This window comes from Lipotes vexillifer, unplaced genomic scaffold (assembly GCF_000442215.2).
Source record: "Lipotes vexillifer unplaced genomic scaffold, Lipotes_vexillifer_v1.1 scaffold440, whole genome shotgun sequence".
Taxonomy (NCBI): domain Eukaryota; kingdom Metazoa; phylum Chordata; class Mammalia; order Artiodactyla; family Lipotidae; genus Lipotes; species Lipotes vexillifer.
In genome coordinates, this window is record NW_006778543.1 from 5,556,442 (window position 1) to 5,574,993 (window position 18,552).

The window sequence follows — 18,552 nt, forward strand, 5'->3', positions numbered from 1 at the left end:
AGCAGCTGACATATAATGAGAGTTTAAGTCCTTTACATGCATTGTCTTGTATAATAATCGCAAAAAACTCATGAGACAACCCTCCTCCTCCCATTTTACAGATAAGAAAACTAATTCTGAGAGGTTAAATAACTACCTAAGTTTTCAGAGGCAGGATGCAGCATTCTGGGATTTAAAACCATATTTTTCTGGCTTGGCTTCACTGTCCATTTGTTCCTATGCTGACACTCAGAAAATGTTAATGGAATTGGCATTTAATGTTCTGCCTTTTAGTAAAATTCAGCCAAATGCTGTATTTGTAAATTCCATCCCTATAGCAATTGTCCTTTGTTCCACTTATCCCCTCTCATCGTTCATGATCATACTTTTCTCTTTGTGTCTGTGTTCTTGTGTTCACATAATTTATTTCAGTTGGATCGCTCACTGCTCTTCCCTTTACTCCTTAGGTAAATCTTATGCTCAGTGACCCTTTTTAAGTTCAGTGAAAACTCACTTATTCCTCCTCCAAATCTTCTGTGTCTTCAAATCTTACTGAGCTTCCTTTCCTCTGAACTTCTCTAGTACTGTCTGTTGTTCTACCAAATTGAGTGCTAAATTAGGTATTACGTTGTCATGCATTATTTGCACATTCTCAATTATATTTTGACATTTTAAAATAACTAACTGTATCTTCTTTAGCATTTCCACCAAACAGTCAGACAGACAGACAGTAAATCAGGATGTTAATGCATGGTAGAGAACAAATTAACCAGAGATTGAATGGATTAGTATATCAAAAAACATTAATCTGTTCTAACAGGTCTGCTGAGTAATGTGAAAAAACCTGCTTTTTTTCTTCTGTCAGTAAAATAGGGAATGAAAATATTAATTTGTGGAAAATGCCACTTTGCAGAACAAGAAATGACTGACAACAGATAAGGAAGTGAATAAGAAATCCATGTCAGGGAAGGGCATCTCTGCAATCTCAGCTAATCCAATCACCACCCACGGGCAGGAAAACTACCCAGAAGTTATCATTCTTCAGCATACATTGGAAATATTTTATTGATAAGATTAAGAACTTTCACAATGTCATCAGAGGCCTGGTCCCTTTAAATGCTATCAAGTTTAAATAATTTCAAAATGTGAAAATCACAATACATAATGAAGGTATTTTGCAAAGATTAAGCTTGTTGCTTCAGGGACTATGGCAAATGTTTTGGGTGGTTATCATAAAGTCTAAAAAAAAGGAAAGTTGGTAAGAATCTGTCAGTATGCCTCCCTCCCAGCTTTGATGACACTCTGCCCTGATCATAGACACAGGTATGCTTGCCTATAATGGAAGATGACTCATTAGGTTTCCATGGCATTATGAAAATATTATGTAATCCACACTTTATTGGGTATAAAGTGATTAAACAGAAAGTCTCCCAGCTACTGTTGCCTTGGGAAGTTTTAATGATGCTATGCAGTAAGAGTTATGGTTGTTGCCCAAATGGAGAATCTATGCCTCCTTCAGTCCCCAAGCAGGAACAGACTACCCAGAGAGCCTTTAGAACCCCTTTCACACTTAGGTGAAGAGAGCACATCATTGAGGCAGAAAATGGCATTTTTCCCCACAGACAGACCAGAAGAAAAATGATAGACACAAAATGCTCTATTCAGAACAATGCAACAATGAGTTACATAGGTATTTGAGGGGTTAACAAATAAAGGTTTGGTTTTCAAAATTCCTACAGTAGGGGTTTATGCTAACAAAGACCAAGTCTTGATACGATGGACCCTGAAGCAAGAAGTGAAGGTCTCAGACCAGAGGAGAAAACTAAGGAACATAAAAGCAAAGTCAGATTTTACCATCACAGGGAATTTTCTGTGAGCCATACTGGTTCACACTTACCACTAGCTCATTATAGCTAATTAGACAAATTGTTATGTGCCAGACACATGCTAGATAGATACTGAAAAATCAGGGGAACGCAAACAGATGTGATTCCTTACTCTCATGGGGTTTATGGATTAATAGAGAAGACAGTAAAATAAGAATCACCCAAACAAAGTATAACCACAGAGTATTTTAAGCATTATGAAGAAAAAGTACAAGGGAGAGGGAATGATTAGAGTTTTAACAAAGTGACTAAATAAAGCCTGGGAGATGGAAGAGTAGGGAATTTTACTAAAAAACTACCATTTAGGCTGAGATCTGAAGGATGAGTGGGCATTAAGAAGAAGGCAGTGAAGGATGGAGAGAGTTGGACAGCCTACCAGCTGCCAAACCTCAGTGTTGCTTGGATCAGGAAGCTAGTCAGCATGGCTGGAACTGAGAAATAAAGGGGAAAGGGAAGTGTGGAGGCAGATCCTCCAGGCCTTTATGGGTCTTGTTTAGTATTTTGGTCTTGATTCTAATGGGAAGTTACTAAACTCTTAAGATTAAGAGGATGCCATTATGTACAATTTTAAAAAGTGTCTGTTCATAATATAAACAATAGTAGTGAATGAGTTAGAAAGGAACCAAACCAAAGGAAAACAGCCCTTCCTGACTCTGCTGTCAGCTGCAGGTGAAAGGAGACTGTACTGTGTTTTTCAAGGCATGTAAAGATGAGGTCATGTGGTCTACCAGGTAAAAGGAAGAGAAGGGAGCTACGAATCAGGTGGACAGAGTCATACCAAAGAGAAGTTTGGAGAGTTCTCCCGGGTAGTGGGGAGAGGATGAGAGTTTGCCAGTCCTGAGATTGGCATGGGTCCTGGCAAAGAACCTGCTGAGAGATGACTGGATCTCTGCTGTAAGAGCTCATGAGTGTCGGTCTGTGTTGGTTATTCCTGATCAGTGAGGCACTAGCCTTGGGAACACCAGGTTATCATGGGAGGTGGTGCCACTGCCTTTCTCAAAACACCCTGTGAGAATAAGCAAGGAGCATGGAGTAGACCAGCATGGTCAAAGTAGATTGCTCTCCTATAACTTCGTACCATACAAATTGGAAGAAAGAATCTTCAAAACTTGCAGGCTGAATTTCTCCTCGTTAGTTAGGTAGATGTAGGTAGGGAGAATTATGAGTTGGCATTTTTAGGCCACTGTTTGTTATACAGCAAAAAACAACTGGAAGGTCTAAAATTGCCTCTTCCCTACTCATTTGTTAGAACCATCATCTTCCACAACTAATGGCAAACAGTGACTTTTCCACTTTCTCCCTCCTCCTCCCTTCTCGACTTTCTTTAAATCTCCACTTGACTTGATGAGTAATATGTCATAAGAAATTGCCTTGCTTTTTATTGAACATGCTGTTGCTTTTTTTGTTTTTCGGTACGCGGGCCTCTCACTGTTGTGGCCTCTCCCGTTGCAGAGCACAGGCTCCGGACACGCAGGCTCAGCGGCCAAGGCTCATGGGCCCAGCCACTCCGCGGCACGTGGGATCTTCCCGGACCGGGGCACGAACCCGTGTCACCTGCATTGGCAGGCAGACTCTCAACCACTGCGCCACCAGGGAAGCCCATTGTTGCATTTTTAAAATCAATTTATTTATTATTTTGTACCTGTCATGCTGTCTTATAAATGTCATGTTTCTATATATGTTTCTTAATAGCATATCATATTTGTTTAGAGACTAGTAAGTAATATATTATAACGTGTTAGTTGTATATAGGTGGGTGTTTTATATATGTATGTTTTACTTATGTTTTAGGAAATTAATTACAGGTTTAGTGTTCACATGCAATATATTATAATTTTCCCATATTAAATAATGGGAATCAAGTTCCTGTTTGGAATTTCTTACCCAGAATATTGGATTTTTCATAAATGAATTACTGATAGTATGTGGGAGGTGCCTGTATTCAGGTTTTCCAATTTCCATAGTGGAGGAATCAAGAGAGAAAGGACTGCTCTGTTGGGTTACCACAGAATAATGTGTGCGAGTGGGTGGAAGATACTGAGTTTGTTTTGGATATGACAGTTGTCTGGTGTTTTCACACATAGGTAGAGAAGCCAAGTAGACAATTTCTTAGTAAGAAAAAAATATTAAAACCTTTAGAAACCACTGGAAGTCCTTTACAGTGAATCAGTTGTGTTCAGGTCAACTGATAAAATCATGAGAGGGAGCTACACACATATAGTGGCCCAGGAGGTCGAGCTCCCAACTCACAGATGAACTCACTTATTTTACACAGATACTACCTAATATTCACTCCTTTGAAGCCAGAAGTTGAGGACAAGTTGCTGCTGGTCATAGCAGTGGTTTACAGAATCTTCCAGTTTTAAGTCATATAATAGAAACTCCTCCGGATAAGAGTTATATTTCATATGGGCAGAACAACTGACTCCGGCTCCTAAAGAGATTAAATGTCCCTATGTATAGGAGAGAAATATAGCCGTACATTTCTGTGAAAATTCCATATATGTACAAGTGAGATGCAAAGAACATATGTTCAAGCCAAAAATATGTTCATGTAAAGCAGACAAGTCCTCCTGTGAATAATCACATGCCAAGACATTTGAGGAAATGCAAATACAGCGCTCAGAAGCGTTCTTGGCACTTTGTAAGTGCTCAATAAATGTTAACTGCTGTAATAATATTATTTTTATTCTTTTCCTTCTGTTTCTACTCCTCTTCCTCCTTTTCTGCACTTTCTTCCTCCTCATATCCATTGCTTCTCTGATAATGCCATTACAACTCTGCTACTGATTCACAGGCATTGACATTCAAAACCAGGGTCATGATTCATTCTCTTCCTTGCATCTTTACTCTTCCAATTAATTTCCTTCTAAGGTCAATTTCACTCGCACATCCTTTAGCTGTCTCCATTTCATGCTCACTGCCACTCACATGTTTAATATTCCTATGACTTCTTTTTTAAAAAAAAATATCTTTACTGGAGTATAATTGCTTTACAATGGTGTGTTAGTTCCTGCTGTATAACAAAGTGAATCAGCTATACGTATACATATATCCCCATATCCCCTCCCTCTTGCGTCTCCCTTCCACCCTCCTTATCCCACCCCTCTAGGTGGTCACAAAGCACCGAGCTGATCTCCCTGAGCTATGCAGCTGCTTCCCACTAGCTATCTATTTTGCATTTGGTAGTGTATATATGTCCATGCCTTTCATCTAGAAAGCACTAGCCCCAAACCTAGGGTGGATTACCCAAAAGGCAGTCAAGCATAGCCTTAGAGCACCACAAAACAGGTATATCATAAAGTTCAGTTTTGACGAAAGTTTCCAGGATTTTTCTATCAGAAAACCTAGAAAAATATATTGAAATTTGCTACACATGTTTCATTCTTAATAGTTAAGCATTGATTTTTCTTTCTGATCCACAGTCAGGGGAGGTAATACCATAAAATGTTCAAGCTTTAGGGCTCCTAAGATCTTTTAATCTTACCCAGCTCCTGACTTATCTCTTCGATTCTAGCTGTTTCTTTCTCATGTGTACTCTTTTCAGGATAGTAAATGCCTCTGTAATAAATTTCACTGTTCAAAAATTAACAGCGATTTATAGTGATTAAAAATACCCAGCAGGGCTTCCCTGGTGGCGCAGTGGTTGAGAGTCCGCCTGCCGATGCAGGGGACACGGGTTCGTGCCCCCGTCCGGGAAGATCCCACATGCCGCGAAGCGGCTGGGCCCGTGAGCCATGGCCGCTGAGCCTGCGCGCCCGGAGCCTGTGCTCCGCAACGGGAGAGGCCACAGCAGTGAGAGGCCCGCGTACCGGAAAAAAAAATAAAAACAAAAAACAAACCCAGCAACCGTAGGGAAGTATATCAGAGAGAATTCCATAATGTTGTAAGGGTCTGAGTATAAAGAATAGGCTTCGATAGGGAAACATATAGCAAGGTGAAACAAGAGAAGACAGTCGTCTCCTGATGCCTCATTACCCCCTAGAGAGATTCTTTGAGGACAGGATCCTTCTGGATACAACAAGAGTTTGTTTTCCACGTGGGCATAACTGTCTTTCTGCTAGACTACCTCTTTGTTGTGCATGGGGAGAATCCCTTTGGGAGAGAAAAGAGTCAAAGTTCAATATGAGTATTCATGCCAGTTCTTCAGAGTTGTCTGGAAAATGCCAGTTGCTTGGGGAAGGGACTTAACTCAGACCCACAGGAAGCTGAGCTTGGGTTGCAGTCCCTGACACCAAAACAGGCGAGTGGTTGGTCTCTGTCAGTCCTTTGCAAGGCAGTCTGAGACTCAAGATTTATTCACTGGACAATCTTGCTTGTCTTTCTCCACAACCTCTTAAGTACCACCAAATTGGTTTTTAAAAAAAAAAAATTTGGCCACGCTGCACGGCATGTGAAATCTTAGCTCCCTGAGGAGCGATCAAACCTGTGCCTGCTGCACTGGAAAAATGGAGTCTTAACCACTGGACAGCCAGGGAAGTCCCAAGTACTGCCAAATTTTGACCTAAAGCTACCTTTCTGATACTACGTCCTGAAATCCCCCTTCATGCATTCTGTGCTTTCCTTTTTTCCTTGAATATTTCCTGTTCTATCTTTCCTTGAAGGACTTGCTCATATTGGAACATCTAACCACTAGCCCTGAACTTGCAGTTATCTCCTCCATCAACTTCATATCTCTACTACATAACTTTCAGAAACTGTATTAAAAGTTGCCCCCTTTATAGAGTCTCTCTTTCCACTCACGTAACATATTCTGGATTTTGACAAGGAAGTGCAACATTTAAAAAGCTAAGTATACTATTTACAAATGAAAATATTTCTTGAGTAACTGTATTTTCATTATATTCATCAAAACTAAGTAATACAATATTGCCTTTGTTCGAAAATTCTATTTAATTAATTAAAAAATGCAAGGGACCCAAACTGACTCAGAAATGTCAGGATATTTTGTAGGAATTAAAGTTTTATGAACCATATGAAGAGGCCAAGCCAAGATATCACTGTCAAACTTCTGGTAAAAGTGACTACAGACTTCTAAGCCACAATTTCCATGAAGCTTTGTCAGTCAGGCAATGAAATGTGAGCTTCCTTTAAAAAGTCTATAAAATTGCATTATTCACAAGTTTAGGACTATAGCATAGGTTAAATACAAATGATTTTTGATGCAAACTGCAAAACTCAAGTGGGACCTAAAAAGACTCTGAAGAAGAAAGACCATACTTTCTTCTCTGAAGAAGAAAGTATCAAACAAGAATTTAGGTAAAAACTCATGTGACACTTAATTGCACCCAAGTAGCTGGCACAGAGTATATTTCAGAATGGTGTGAAATTGCTTCTTGGCTAGGAAAATGCATTAAATAAGTAAACAGAGTTTGCAAAATAATAATCTATATTTTGGAGAGAACTAATAAATAAATGTATCATGCAACAGAATGTACTACTTGTGATTTGTTTTCTTGAATCATTACCATTGGAAAATGTTTCCTAAGTACTTATAATGTGTGAAGAACTCTCCACAACACAAAGACAGATGTGGCCTCAACCCAGTGGTTCTGCAACCTAAATAAAACTGGTAATAAAGCAGACATAAAAACACCAGAAGATAGATGACCTACATGGAGGTGATGCAGTTTGCATATGGTTTCATTTTTTGGGTTTCTACTTTAGGACCTCACCCATTGCTCTAGGATTTTAAAAGGATGCCATGTGTGAGATCACAGAATTGGTCCTGTTTTCTGCTTCATAAAGAGTTTAGTATGAGGCTAATGTTAAATCAGTATGTTACAACTCAGTGCATTCAAAGGTTCTAGTTAATAAGAAAAAGAAAATATTTTTCTACATATTTTCCCTTATTTTAGTTTTATTTGTTCATACATGGCCAAAATATCATGTTTGCTAGGAATCTGTTATGTGATATCAACAATTTAGTAGAGGACTGTTTTTGATGATGGCCCTTAGAATATCTTTTTAAAGAGTTTTTTTAGTCATATCTTCAAGCATTTTGCTTTGTAAGTACACAACAGTTTTTTTTTTTTTTTCCTGCCAAAAAACAAGATAACAAGAGAAATAAAATTGCTGAGAAACAGGTAGTCTTAGGAAAAACAGACCGAGCATTATTTCCTGGAGGAGCAGAGGCTCTGAGGAATATGTATCTCCTATACTAGAGGGTCTCAGGTATGTTAATTAAATGTGTGATATAGGGAGGTCTGTGATATAGGCTGCACCTGCAGCCTTGAAATTTTAGAAGAGCAATGGCTCCTTGGAGGTGTCTCTTTATCAACAAGGATAGATTACCAAAAGACAAGAAAAATATAAGATGGACAACTCAGATCCAAGGAGGTATTTGGTGACCATCTATTTCATTATTCATTCAGAAATCTGAATTGAGTGCTTTCTAAAGCACCTATCAAACTAAGAAAATGATGATCACTTTGTACAATTAAGAATTATAAAACTCTTAAACTTTATTGTATTTTAAATTGTGCTTATATTATAAATAGCTCTTTCTGAATCCCAGTCACAGAGAAGACTGAGAGATAGGAAGTAAGCAGGCTGACATTTCTGACATGCTATTAGATGCTGAAGTTTCAAAGGATAAGAATAATATCTATGCATCAACTAGGATAATGTTTGCTTATACTAGGTGCTCAATATTGCCAGGTGAATGAATGAATACACTGTGATAATTGATAGGGAGAAATGCTGGTGCCAGAGAAGAACATAGATGATTCCTTGGGAAGAGGGAATCTGCTAGTGTATCAACTAGTCAGCTGAGCAAAGCCATTGTAAGCATTTTTGAAGAAGTTGAGAATATTTTAGGTCTTAAGATACAAATTTTCCAGGATGACCAGTGTTTATGCTTTGAAGGATGGAGAGAGAAGTGTTGGGGAGAGAGGGGGTTGAAAAGGTGGGCTGGACCCAGATCTAAAAGAGCTATAAGTCATGCAATTTTAATTAAAGGGGTGATGAGATCAGTGTTGCATCTCATAAGAAGTCTGTTTGCTACCACTCTGGATGCCACTGTTATTTGAAAGCTTATTTAAAGAAATAATAGCCCCAAACTTCCCAAACTGGGGAGCGAAACAGACATTCAGATTCATGAAGCACAAAGTACATCAAATAGAATAAATCTAAGTAAGTCTATGCTGAGACACATGATAGTCTAATTGACAAATTCAAAAACAAAGAATAAAAATTGAAAACAGTAGAGAAAAAATCTCATCACATACAAGGGAGTCCCCATAAGACTTTCAGCAGATTTCTCAGCAGAAACCTTGTGGGCCAGAAGGGAGTAGGATGATATATTCAAAGTGCTGAATTAAAAAAAAAAAATCCAAACAAGAATACTATACATATCAAAATGGTTCTCCAAATATGAAGGAGAGATAAAGACTTTCCCAGACAAACAAAAGCTTAGGGAGTTCATCACTACTAATCTGTTTTACAAGAAATGCTAAAGGGAGTTTTTCAAATTGCAACAAAAGGATACTAAACAGCAATACAAAGGTACATGAAAGTATAAAACCCTGGTAATGGTAAATAAAAAAACAAATATAAAATACTATAATTCTATAATGGTGGTGTGTAAATCATTTTTAATTTTACAATAAAGTTAAAAAACAAAAATATTAATAATGACTATAGCTATAAAAATTTGTTAATGGATTCACAATATAAAAAGATATAAATTGTGACGTCAGTAACGTAGAGTGTGTTGGGCAGAAGTAAAAGAATAGAGCTGTTGTATGCAAATGAAGTTAAATCATTATTTACTTAAAATAGACTGCTATAACTATAAGATGTTTTATGTCAGCCTCAAGGTACATAAAAATGTACCTTATGGTACAAAAAATACATACAAATATGCACCAAAAAAGAAAAGAAAGAAATTAAAGAATATGATTACAGGAAATCAAGTAACACAAAAGAAGATAGCAAGAGAAGGAAAAGAGAACAAAAAACTGCAAAACGGACAAAACCCAAAATAGCAATAGTAAGTTTTTCCTTACAAACAATTACTTTTAAAGTAATTGGATTAAGTGGATTACACTCCTCAATCAAAAGGCATAGCATGGCTGATGTATAATAAAACAAGACCCAACAACATGCTGCCTACAATGGGACTTATTTTAGAATTAAGGACACACATAGTCTGAAAGTTAAGGGATGGGAAAAGATACTTAATGTAAACAGTAACCAAAAGAGAAGAGAGGTGGCTATATTTATATCAGACAAAATAGGCTTTAAGTCAAAAGCTGTCAAAAGGGACAAAGAAGAACATTTTATAATAATAAAAGGATCAATTCATCAGGAATATATGACAATTATATGTGCACCCAACATCAGAGCCCCAAAATAAATACAGCAAAAATTATAGGAACTCAAGGGAGAAATTCATAGCAATACAATAATTGTAGGAGATTTCAGTACCCAATTTTCAATAATGGATAGAACATCTGGGCAGAAAATCAGTAGGGAAAAAGGGGACTTGAACAAAACCGTAGCTCAAATGAACCTAACAGACATATTCAGAATATTCCACCCAATAGCAGCAGAATACACATTTTCTTTTTTCAAATATACATGAAACATTGTCCAGGATAGATCCCATGTTAGGTCACAAAACAAATCTTAACAAATTTAAAGAGACTGAAATCATACCAAGTATTTTTCCAACCACAATGGTATGAAATTAGAAATCAATAAGAGAAGGTAAATGAGAAAATATGCAAATATATGAATATTAAACAATACATTCCTGAACAACCAATGGGTTAAAGAAGAAATCAAACGAGAAATCAGAAAAATACCTTAAGACAAATGAAAATGAAAAAACCACATGCCAAAACTTATGGGATGCAGCAAAAGCAATATTGAAAGGGAAGTTTATAGCAATAAACAGCCACATTGAAAAAGAAAGATCTCAAAAGAACAACTTAAATGTAAAGCTCAAGGAACTATAAGAAGAACAAACAAAGCCCAAAGTTAGCAGAAGCAAGGAAATAATATGTATTAGAGTAGAAATAAATGAAATAGGGACTATGAATACAGTAGAAAAGATAAATGAAACCTAGAGTGGTTTCTGAAAAAGAGAAAGAAATTGACAAATCTTTAGTTAGACTAACCAAGAAAAAAAGAAAACCCTCAAATTAATAAAATCAGAAATGAGAGAATAGACATTACAATTGATGCCACAGAAATAAGAAGAATTATAGGTAGCTACTATGAATTTTTCACCAACAAACTGGATAATCTAGAGGAAAAGTATAAATTTCTAGATACATACAAACTACCAAGTCTGAAACATGAAGAAAAATAAAGTCTGAACAGAAGAGTAATGAGTAAGGAGATTTAATCAGTAATAAAAGCCTTCCAACAACTAAAAACGCTGGACCAGATGGCTTCACTAGTAAATTCTACCAAGCATTTAAAGAAGAATTAATGCCAATTCTTCTCAAACTCCTCCAAAAAACTGAAGAAGAGGGAATACTTCCAAACTCATTTTGTTAGGCCAGAACTACCCTGATATCAAAGCCAGACAAAACCACCACCACACAAAAGAAAAAAATTACAAGCCAATATTCCTGATGAACATAGATACAAAAATCCTCAACAAAATACTACCAAACCAAAACAACAGCACATTAAAAGTATCATACATTGTGATCAAGTGATGTTTATCTTTGAGATGCAAGAGTGTTTCAACATACACAAAGCAATAAATGTGACACACTACAGTAACAGAAAGAAGGATAAAAATCACAGGGTTATCTCAATAGTTGCAGAAAAATAATTTGACAAAATTTAACACTTTTCCACAAAAAAATGCTAAACATAGATTTTATGAACCTCAATATAATAAAGGCCATATATGACAAGTCCACAGCTAACATCATACTCAATTGTAATAAACTGCAAGACTTGTACACTGAAAACTGAAAAACATTGATGAAAATAATTAAAGGAGACACAAACAAGTGGAAAGACATCCCATGTTTATGGATTAGAAAACTTAATATTGTTAAAATGTCCATACAACCCAAAGCAATCTACAAATTCAAAGGGATCCACATCAAAATCTCAGCAACACTTTTTGCAAAAATATTCTAAAATTCAATATGGAACCGTAGAAGACTTTGAATTCAGTCAAAGCAATACTGAAAGCAAAACAAAGCTTGAAGCATCACACATCCTGATTTTAAAATATATTACAAAGCTATACTAATTAAAATAGTATAGTACTGGCATGAAGGCCGACATATAGACCAATGAAACAGACTAGAGAACCCATAAATAAAGCCATGCATATAAAGTCAACTGATCTTTGACAAGTGAACCAAGAACTCACAGTGGGAAAGGATGCTCTTTTCAACAAATGGTGATGAGAAAACTAAACATCTACATGTAAAAGAAAAAACTGTAATCAAAATGTTATCTTATACCATGTACAAAAATTATCTCAAAAAAATTAAAGACTAAACATAACACCTGAACCTAAAATTCTTAGAAGAAACCAGGGCAAAAGGCTTTTTACTTAGATCTTAGCAGTGATTTTTGGATATTATACCAAAAGCACAGGCAACAAAAGCAAAAATAGACAAGTGGGACTACATTGAACTAAAAAGCTTCTGCATAGCAAAGGAAACAACCAACAGAATGAAAATCAACCTACTGAATGGGAGAAAGTATTTTCAAATCATACATCTGATAAGGAGTTCATTTTAAAAATATATAAGGAACTCCTACAACCCAATAGCAAAAAAGAAATAACTTTATTGAAAATGGACAATGGACTTGAACAGATGTTTCTCCAAGGAAGACATACAAATGGCTAACAGGTGTATGAAAAAACATCATTAATTGTCAGGGAAGTGTAACACTACAATGAGATACCATTCATACCTGTTGGGATGGCTATTACCCCAAAAAACAAAGGATAAGTGTTGGTAAGCATGTGGAGAAATTTGAACCCTGTATGTTGTTGGTGGGAATGTCAAATACTGTAGCATCTGTGGAAAATAGGGCTTCCTCAAAAAATGAAAAATAGAACTACCATAAAATCTAGCAATCCTACTTCTGGATATATATCCAAAAGAATTGAGATCAGGATCTTAAAGAGATAGCTACACTCCCAAGTTAATTGCAGCATTATTTACAATTGCTAAGATATGGAAATGACCCAACTGAACATTGACAGATAAATGGATAAAGAAAATGTGGTATATACATACAATGGAATATTATTCAGCCTTATAAAAGACGGGAGTCTGCAATTTGCACAACAGAAGGACAAATACTGTAAGATTCCACTTGTATGAAGCATTTAAAATAGTCCAACTCATAGAAATAGAGGAAACAATAGTGGCTGCTGGGGGCTGAGGGGAAGGGGAAGTGAGGTGTCATTTAATGGATATAAAGTTTCACTTATGCTAGATGAACAAGTTCTAGAAATCTGCTGTACAACATAGTGCCTTACAGTTAACGATATAGCGTTGTGAGCTTCAACATTTGTTCAGAAGTTAGAATTCATGTTAAGTGCTCTTCCAACAACAAAAAGATCAAGCAAAAACAATGGGGCACAAGGAAAGTTTGAGAGCAGCTGGATATGTCTATTACCTTGATTGAGGTGATGGTATCATGGATGTTTGCATATGTTCAAATTCATCAAATTATACATTTTAAGTATGTGCTATTCTTTATGTATTAATTATACCTTAATAAATGTTTTTTAAAAAGAGCAGGGGCTCAGGTTTCATTAAGGGACCATAGATTGTTGATCCCTGCTATAAATCTTGACATAGGAGTATGGTATGTTTGTTCATTGTCAAATTCCCACATCTAGAACAGGGTTTGGTACACACAGGCACTTAATAGATACTTGTTGAATGATATAGGAAGTGAAAACACACTACAACCAGTAAACACTACAAATACAACACATTACAACCAGAGAAATCCAGTAATGGTTAATTTATAAGAATACCTGTATTAATTCATAGATGTGAGAATTTTGTATGGGGAAGATTTCAAGATTTTATTTTCAATAGTTTTTGATTTTAAAAATCACTTTTTATAATATAAGTACAAGTCAAAAGACAATAAAGATTAAGAGTTTTTATAATTCTTAATTGTATAATGTAATCATCATATGGAAAAGTTGTTAATTTTATTGATTCTTGGAAAAGTTTGGATATGTTGCCTCCTCCCACTAGGAGTTGCAAATTGTACATTTGAGCCGAGCATGGATTGTCTCTTCCTTGGTGTTAAATAAGTTTTCCCATCAAGTTTTTCAAGTTTGTGGATGTCCAGTAAATTATCTCCCTTGACCAATCTTTTTTCCTACAAATAAAAGCTGATGAGAAAGTTTGACTCCAAAATAATTTCCTATTATTTAATTTTTTTCTGCCCAATGCAAACAAAAATTAAACTATTTTAAAACTTTAGACTTAAACATGCATTTAAGTGTAAGTGTAGTAAATTATGTTAATGATTTACATTATTTCACTAACTGGTCATATTAAGAAACACACACGCACACACACTAACACCTGAAAACACAATACTTCTGACCCCCTTCTTCCCTTACCTAAAGGGAGAGAGAAAACTTTCCCTCAAAGCAAAGCACATCTGATAGAGACATGAAGCAAACATTTTCACTTGCCTGAAAGTTTTTAAGTATATTTCAATACTAGTATAAATGAATTATAACAAAGTTTATATTTATAACCATCTGAGATTTTGACTTCTTAGCTGCAGGTCACATGTACTGGAAAAAAAAAGTCTTAGATTATTCTATTGTTTATAGTGAAATAGTTTAATGGTATTGCTGTATAATACATACACACTGTTACAATAACTGTATTATTAAAACCCTATCCAATCAAGGTCATAGCATGGAATCCTGGCTTCACCAGTTGGCCCATGAATGTGGTTTAGAATAATTAAATTACTCCATTCAAATAATAATACTAATGAAATAGATATGTACATAGTGCTTGTCCCAGAGCCTGCTGTGATCAGTTTCCAGGGAAAAGAAAGATCTAATCAAGTATGTGTATTTTTCAAAGTATATATGTTAATTTGAAAGCTGAGTAAGTTGCAGAAGTGTTTCAGGATCAATGACTAAAAAGAGAGGACAAAAAGCTTGGTCCTTGGCAAAATAGAGTTGGGAATCATTAATCATTTTAAAGTAAATGTTTCTCTACCTGAATCTCTGCCAAAAGCCTTGACAGAATGCAGACTTCCAGAAGATCCAAACCTGCTGATGACAACAATGTTTGTTATACGGTATGCAATATTATAAAAGATCCTTTCAATGTTCAAGCTTTTGAAAAGATGCCTGTGTCTAGGATTTCTGATAAAACTTACAATTGCTTTGAGTGATATTCAGTTTTAATATATAGGGCTTCATGCCATTACATGCACCAGTTCCATCCTTCATGCTGCATTGGAAGGCTCAGTTAAACCAACTGGGGCCAGTTCTAGAAGCCTTCTTGCCAATGATGACATGGCTTCCTGTCCAGAACCTCTAGGGTATTCTTGTGTAGTCTGACTTACAGAGAAGCCAAAAATTATTGGAGACTCAGATATTTTTGAACCACACCTTTTGCTTTTTTAATCAGCAGAACTTGATAGAAGTAAGTGCTGTGAACTACCTCATGCTCATATTGCCTCATTCATAATGAGTCTGTCACATAAAATTATCCGCCCACACTTTACCAGGAAGAATCTTTGCCTGCTCCTTCATCCATCAGAAGAAAGCACTCCAAATATAAATTTCTTGGCTGCTTTACAGGTCACTACCTATTTTGATCAAGAAAGTGGATGACAAAGCCTTTCAAGTAATGAAAGTTTCCATAAGACCATTTTAACTTGAAATGTTATGATTAAGCTTTTGATATGCAGTCTTATGGAGGTAAAGATTTAGATAATAGAATTTTTAAAAAACAGAGATAAATAGAAAGAAATGTGTACATTACATAATTACAGAACTTACAAAGTACGGATATTTCTGCTGGGGAATCAATTTCCTATGCTCCTGTCCAGAACACAAAACAAAACAAACAAAGAAATATTGAACATTTATTGTCCTTTATATATCTGTATCTTACTTTTGTAGATAGACAGCCAGAAAAAAAGCCTGACTTGATAATATTCTGAAAAAAGTACAGCTCTTTAGATCCAGACATATACCTGTGATACTTCCTGGAGATACTCTTTAACTTGAGATGTTATATAGACTACAAAAAGATTTGTAAAAAAATGACTGCGCTCAAATTATAGTAAGGGAGTTATACATCATTTACTTTAAATTAATTAGAGTAGAAATATATAATGAAATTAAACTTGCGAATGATATAGAGTGAAACTGTAATGTTTCATCATTATGAAATTGGTAAAATCTTTAGTTATGAAACAAAGAATTTCTGGCAGGACTGGTTTCAATGTCTCCAATTTATCTTCTTTAATTACTAGCAGTGTTTTGATAGTCTTCTCTTTATTCCATCCCATTCTTGTATCACTACAGCTTAGGTTGAATTGTCATTTCTTTGAATAAGACCCTTTATTATTGTTCAAGAGACACACTTTGTTTTCTATCCACAATTGCAAAAATTTCTCTTCAAGTACAGTGTTGATTTTTTAAATTCAGTTTTCAGTTGTACTTTGAGTCCCTGAAAAGCACACTGCAAAATTCTTGCCAGTACATATTTATTACAGAATAATAGTATCACTATTTCTGAGACCCTGGGGTAGGTTCATGAATTTACTTTCTGGTCAGGTTTGTTTTCACAAAGCGTCCTGTTCCACTTTGAATCAGACTTAGACTCAAATTCAATTTAAGCAATTTGTTTAGAAAATGTTGCATGTCTTGTTCTCTTTCCAGGGTTATAGCAGGTAGGGTTATTCAAACCAGTCCTCCCATTGAAACCAATAACAGATGCTGGATAAAATATTTTATGACTACCTTTCAAAAACCATCAAAAATCTGATGAGATAGTAAGGAATTACCAAGCCAAAGTCCAAGGAAAATCTGGAGTGTAAGAGGTAAAGGAGTACTGAAATTGTTTTTGCCTGAGATGAAATTATTAATCAAGGCTAATTTGTACTTTAGTTTTGATGGCTTAAACATGAGGGGAATAGAAGTTAAAGCCCCAAATCTGTCAACCACACAAATCTGATAAGAGATTTTTCCTACATTAAGCTAGGGCTTCAGAGGACTACAGCATTAGAGTAATAGTAAATCAGAAATGAATCTCCCTTCCATCCCCTGAACATTGGGGAAAGTTGCCTTAGAAATGTGTAGAACAGAGTGTGGGGGAAGCCCTAAGAAATGATAATTATAACCAACTTGAAAAAAAGATTTGTAGCTCAAATTAATATCATCTGGTAATTATAAAATAACCTACAAACTGTGAATACATTTCAAAGCGATTACAGAGTGGTAGCGCCCCTAGGTGTCTGCAAGAAACCAATGCAAATCTGTAGAAAAGTATCCTTTTTTTAAAATTTTCAAAATATCCACATCTGTAAATTTTCAAGACCATGAGCAGCACACAGTTGAAAATACCAAGCATATAAGGATTCATAGCCTTACATGTCAGAATCAGCAAAAACAATAGATGACAGAAACATAGCCACAAATATTAGAGATATTGTAATTTTCAGAGACAGAGTATAAAATATACTTACTGTGCGTAAAAAATAAAAAGATAAGCCTGAAAATATATACATGTCGAAAAGTGAAAAAATGGTCAAAAGATTTCTTTTTTTAAAAAACAGAGAACTTCTATTCAACAGGCGCATGTAAAGATGCTCAATATCACTAACTACTAGAGAAATGCAAATCAAAACTACAATGAGGTATCACCTCACACCAGTCAGAATGGCCATCATTAAAAAATCTACAAATAATAAATATTGGAGAGGATATGGAGAAAAAGGAACTCTCCTACACTGTTGGTGGGAATGTAAATTGGTACAACCACTATGGAGAACAGTATGGAGATTTCTTAAAAAACTAAAAATAGAGCTACCATATGACCCTGCAATCCCACTCCTGGGTGTATATCTGGAGAAAACTCTAATTTGAAAAGATACATGCACCCCAATGTTCATAGCAGCACTATTTACAATAGCCAAGACATGGAAGCAACCTAAATGTCCAGTGAAAGATGAATTGTTAAAGAAGATGTGGTATAAATATAAAATGGAATATTACTCAGCCATAAAAAAGAATGAAAGAATGCTATTTGCAGCAACATGGATGGATTTAGAGATTACCATATTATGTGAAGTAAGTCAGACAGAGAAAGACAAATATATCACTTATATGTGGAATCTAAAAAAAAAAGACACAAATGAACTTATTTACAAAACAGAAATAGATTTGCAGACATAGAAAACAAACTTATGGTTACCAAAGGGGATAGCAGGGACAGGGGGAGAGATAAATTAGGAGTTTGGGATTAACATATACGCACTACTATACATAAAATAGATAAACAACAAGGACCTGCTGCATAGCACAGGGAACTACACTCAATATCTTCTAATAAGCTATAACGGAAAAGAATCTGAAAAAGAATACGTGTGTGTGTGTGTGTGTGTGTGTGTGTGTGTGTGTGTGTATTATATATATATATAATACACACACATATGTATAACTGAATCACTTTGTTGTACACTT